The sequence below is a fragment of the Lonchura striata genome, chromosome 4 (genome assembly GCF_046129695.1).
Source record: "Lonchura striata isolate bLonStr1 chromosome 4, bLonStr1.mat, whole genome shotgun sequence".
Taxonomy (NCBI): domain Eukaryota; kingdom Metazoa; phylum Chordata; class Aves; order Passeriformes; family Estrildidae; genus Lonchura; species Lonchura striata.
Window position 1 is genome coordinate 37758137 of NC_134606.1, and position 6000 is coordinate 37764136.

General features: G+C 36.2%; 1 protein-coding gene across 1 annotated transcript in view; it reads right to left on the minus strand.

Annotated features, from left to right (window-relative positions):
- PALLD (palladin, cytoskeletal associated protein) overlaps window positions 1-4583 on the minus strand; it is a 186221-nt gene extending 181638 nt beyond the window's left edge. Inside the window, exon 1 of the mRNA XM_021555592.2 lies at window positions 4344-4583. The gene's annotated coding sequence lies outside the window, so the exon portion shown is untranslated. The remainder of the gene's footprint in view (window positions 1-4343) is intronic.
- Window positions 4584-6000: the final 1417 nt, after the last annotated feature.

Here is a 6000-nt window from a genome sequence, read left to right on the forward strand (position 1 = left end):
GGTTATTTAGGGTTTGATAAATGTTTTTATAGAATTCAGTGATAAGTTTATTATTTTCTAGGATTACGTTTTCCTTTCCTGTTATCTGTGTTTGCAGGGCAACAAATTTAGCAGCCATGCCAATCTCTTGTCAACAAAATCTAAAAAAGTATATACAGTATAACTGACTACCACATAGCAGCTTTAAAGAAAGAATCTGAGAAGCCCAGCAAACAGTTGGTCTAGAGGCTCAGCTGTTCAGGCATAAACTGGATGAATGCCAGGGAAACAAGGGTTAAAACTGCAGAGTTTCTGCCTCTTCAATCTTAGTTAATTTTTAAAACTTTGTATTCAAATGAACAAAGGTGCTATTTAGGCAACATGTAAATATCTGTGCTTCAAATGATATCTTTATTTAAATCTGACACACACTGGTTCTTAGCTTGTTCACATCTCAAAATGACACATTACATACTCAGATAAACTTCTCTGACTTCCAACACTGAGCTGCTCTAATGTTTCAATGGGCTTTTTCATGGGTAGGAGGACAATCTTACTTATTGTTAGCCACCCAACATGATGATTAAAATTAGTTTATTATGAATTAACATATTTATTCCCAATACTCAGCTTTGCCATTAGAAAAATATTATGGCTACATATATTGTAATTTTCAAAGCCTGGTGTCTAAATTTAGCTGAATCAGTCTACACCTGAATATTTAGATAAAGTTGATGGATTTAAATGTGCTGGTTTATTGCTAATTTCTAATGCTGATAAGCCTTCTTGGTGAGAAGGTTCCTGAAAATGGATTCATATGTCTAGCTTTAGGGAGCTGAATGGAAGCTCCATAGCCATACTGTAATACATAAACTCATTATTCTTTTAGAGCAACTTGTAATTACAGTGAACTGGAGGTGAAGTATCACTAACCTATCAAGCAGCTTAAAATATCATAATTAGAAATTTTGAATGCTATTTCTAGCTTCTCCAAGTTAGACTACAATATATTTATAACACTTTTCATCATCATTACTCATTAGGTAACATGCAAAGCCATATACTGTATCATTTAAAGACACAAGCATAAATTACAATGTTGCATGCAGATCAACATTATTACATACAGATTATTTATGGGGTCCTATTTGTATATATTTAAAAATTATGCCCAAGTAAAACCACAATTTTTTATCATGCAAATTAAATACTTATTCAAATCCCAATACAGATGCTCTAAAGAATCATATGGTAAATATTAAATTTGAAATGTACTGGATTACAACAATTTCAGAAAAAAATAGAGTAACTAATCAAATTAAGGTTTTGTATAGATATATAGTAAAATATGGAAAAATATAGAAAAATAAAGAAAAATATTTCAAGAAAAATATAAACATTCTGAATTTGCAGAACCTGCCAAATAAGAAATTATTACTTAACATGACCTACTTATTATTTAACATGACGTATCTCTTCAAAAGTATCATATGAAGGATGAAATGTATCTAGTAAGATTTATTAAAACAAAAAGACACAAAGTTTTTCTCTGAATTTTGAAATCCTGCAAAATTACTCCACAAACACAACAATTATATTTAGCAGAAAATATAAAACAGATCTTACAATGAGCAGGGCAATATGAAGAATTCAAGTATAATTAACAGTAGAAAAAGTTGTTTTTCTCCTTCTCTATCTGAATAGGCTTAAAGTTGCTCCAGCTCTTCACTGAAGCTTGCCTGGTCCTTAGTTGAGAGGACTGTGGCCTGTGTGTTACATCCGTCCTCTGTGACTATGAAATTTGTACCCCACTCATCTATATTTGGTAACTGAACTCATGTTTCAGCAGACTGCCACTATCTGGAATTCCAGCAGAAGCAACGTTAGGCCTGGAAGTGGCACAAAGTTCTGTGTGCTTATTACTCAGAAAGTCAGAGAACTTAGCCATTCCCTTTCTATACCATTTTATGGTAACATATTTTAAATTTTTTTCAACAACATTATTTTCATGATAATAAATAAAATAATTGCAAAAATAGTTTTAAATCAATAGCTTCCTTGTGTACCTTAAAATCTTGTAGAAAGAAAAAATTAGAATAATTTAGGTTGGAAAAGACCCTTAACATTTTTGGATTTATGAGTAGAAATACTTTTTGTAATAATTGATAAATAATCTGTAACCATACAGATTTTATTTATACACTGTATAAATAAATTCACCTACTGAATTTTCATATCTCAAGTGAAATAATACTATGATCAGAAAAGAAGTATCTCCCTCAGAAAAGACACAGAAAATCCCTGGAAAACACGTATGCTTTAAAAATACCCCACAACTCTGACACATGTATTAACACTGAAACAATCAATATACATTTTTGGTTTCTATAGAGTTGTAGAGCATAATGTGTAAGAATCAATTCTCCCTTACTGTCTCTGTTAAGGAAGTACTTTCACCTCATTAAACTCCTGTGAGAGTTTAGTCCCAGGGGGGAAAAATAAAAAAACAACTGTCCAAAAGCAGTTTTTCAAGCACATAATTTCTGTTAAAACTCAGTGAAAGGAAGAAGTAAACATATAGACAGTTGGTTTAATCTAGAGACTTTATCACATAGTTTCCAGAAATAAAAGCAATGTGTGGGCAATGTGGTTTCTGCCAGATTGCAACCTATTGGGAGTCACACGCTCCAGAGTGGATAGAAGAAATTATAGCTCCAAAGAGATGTTACAGATCTCCATCCCTTCTGCCAGCATCCATTATATCTGCTCTCAGATTTGAAATAATTTTGTACACTGGCATTTGCTCTTAGCTCAAGGTCTTCTAGATATTGCCTTGCATTTTTTACTAAAATTTGTTCCTTGGCAACAATGGAAGTGCAGTAGATGTACTCTTGAGACAGAAGAGCACAAGAGACCCAGAGCTCCCCACAGGATCCAGACCATCATTATGTACTAACAAGTGCTAGTTACCACACACCCTAATTCAGTGGTTGATAGAACATCTCGGCATCTTCATACAGGCAATTATTGTCCCCTCATCACAGCCTGAATAGCCTCACTGCTGGACTGGGAATGTTTCACAATGTATTTTTGCAGCTTGATATCTTTACCATGTTGTAGTGAAATTAGTTAAAATTATTTTGTTTCAGGTCATTTTACAGTGATTTCAGTGTGTCAAATAAGAACAGAACCATGATTCTAAAAATTTCAAGCTGAAAACTGTGCACAAAGAAGGAGCTGGTTATCCAAGAGTTAACCACTGTATGCCTAATTTTTAAGCAGTCACCCACAAAGTAAAATCAAGGTCCTTTTTCAAACACCCAGCATCTTCACTAAATGCCTAAGACTTTGCCACCTTGGGATGGGAATCAAAAATAGCCTGCACATAAACAGCAACAAGCTGTCTTGGGCTATCTTCAGCATTTTCTAGAGGGAGTGGGTGGATGAAATCCTGGTTCTTGCAATTATGTGTTGAAATTTTCACTTCTGGGAAGAAAATATATCTGCCTGTAGATATCCGCCGAGATATTTTAAAAGAAATTTAGCTTTCTGAATACAAATAAAGTATTGTTTTGTGTAAATCAAGTATGCTTAATAGTTTTTGTATAGCATAGTAGAAACATTTGTCCAGAAAGTGAAAGGTTTGTGTTCAATTAATTCCTCTTCAACTGTTAATGAGATATTCTTCATAACTTGAAAACAGGGCAAGGTTTTATAGAGCTCTATTAGGCTATGAATAAATTTTCCCAACATTGTTGTTCTGTGATTTAGGGAATGCTTATATCTTTTGATCTGTACTGAATATTTTGGAATCAAGATCTTCCATTCCTATTGCAAAAACAATGTGTATTCTCCTTTATAAAAGTAGTAAAGGCAGTAAATCACTATAAACAAATGGAAAACACATTAAACTTTGGATCAGTTACAAATTTTGCAAGATAAACATGCTTTAATGTGCAATGATGTAACAATTTAGCATTTGCATATAATATTTTTAAATTAATAATAGCATCAAACAAGATTAGCGATATACAGCTAATATGCTCATTCCATTCCTATGGCAGTATTATGGAAAATTCAGCTGATGAACAGAGCTCCACAGAGATAACAGTTTTCACTACCAATAGATTTGATAGAATGCAGCTGCAGTTTCCCTAAAACCTTAATAATAGTTTCTAACACTAGTCAGCTGGAGAAATTCCAAATCTCATGCCAAAAACCATAAAACTATTGTGGTTGTACCAGCTTACCATTCGATCTGATGAAGATGTTACATAATGCAAAAGATTTTCATCTTAAGATTTTAATTGCATAAAACCAAAATACAGTAATAAGCTCTTTACCCTAATGATTAAAGTACTTACCTGAGAAAGCAGAACTCCTCTGTTATGGTCCTTGTTATTTTGTTTCTTACTCTAAATAGCAACAAGATAAAATAAAGTAGATAAGCAATCTCCTTTCCAAGACCTGAAGTCAAATACCAGTATGCAAACTTCAAATAGATGTCTCTAAGAACTGCTTCTACTTTAAGCAGCAGAGAGAGATACAACCTCCTTTACCAGTTGCCACAGAAACCTCCAGTTATTTTGAGTTACTAACAGACATTTCTTTCCACCTCTGAAAGAGCAGAAAAATAATCTGGTTGCCTGTGCTTAAACAGACTGGGCCAATGTCTTGCTGTAGTTTTATGCATCACATAGTTTTGTTCTTTAGTTTTCCCTCAGTATGCAAAAAATATTTAATTTTTCTTGTAAATACATAGTAAATGGATTTTTTTTATATAGAGCTAGAGCTAACCTATGTTTTCATAGAGTGTGTTGGAAGTATCTACCTGTCATAGATGTATGAAAAGTGTCAAATGTCGTAAGCAGTGTCAATGGTATTCAAATACAATTTTTCCAAGTTTCTCTGAGGATCTTAGGAGTGCAGTGCAAAAGCTTATACACCTTCAGCTTTTGTTAGAAGTTGTAGTGATAATTGATCTGGAAGAAATACAGCAATTGTTAAAATTAAACTAATAACAGAACAGTAATAATAACTCCCAGACTTCTTTTACAGAATATTTCATCAACAAAGAGATTGAGGGGCTGCAAGTAACAACACATCTATAAACTTGCTAGAATTGCTACAGCTGTGAATAGGAAAGGAAACCAGAAAACAGAAAGGAAGGCTAAGTAACTCACAAAGAACCAATATCATTCTGTAAACTGGGAAAGAAATGAAAACTCAGTCCACGATCGATAGTCTAAGGTCTTGATGAGGTAAACAACCTCATACTGAGAAACTTGTCATTGTGCTTCCCTTATCTCAAGCCTACTAGAACACTTGGATTATCATTCTGTCTCAAGATGCCATCTTCTTTAACTTTTATTACCCACACAGGTAATAATGGAAAACACGTACAAACAGCTGCTCGACTGGTGAGTGCCCCTAGCATCCCTTAAAATGTCAAAGGAATTTTGTTAGGAGTTTGCACCCCTGTGCACTGTGATTATTACACAGATTGCTCTCACGGATTTATCACACAAGTGAAGACACGTAGGGCAAAGCTGTTTGATCTCTGCCTATCAATACTGTGCCTGTCTCTGCCCACGTTACCTGGAATCCAGCGGTGCCCTGAGAAAGGCGGTGCTGTCTGAGCCTGCCTCTTGCTAGACCCTGCCTCTTGCTAGACCCTGCGTTCATCAGACTCCCCTCAGGGCCATGGCACCGTGACACAGTGCCATACAACAGTGACACGCTGCTTTCGGAGCCTGCCTTCTGCCTGGTCACACTCTTCACTCACAGCCCGCGCTCTCCGGTGCGTCAGGCGCTGCGGGAAACGCGGCCGGGGTCCGGCTTTGGGGAAGCGAGTGGGCGCCGGTGAATGGCGATGGCGCTGGCGGGGAAGAGGTGCCTGCCAGGCCCGGCGGGAGCGGCTGCTCAGGCGGGCAGGCAGGCTGAGGCTCTGCGGTGAGGGGCAGGGAGCGTGGAGCCTGCCGGTCTGTGCGGCTGTGGCGGCAGCGGGTGCCCACGGGCTAA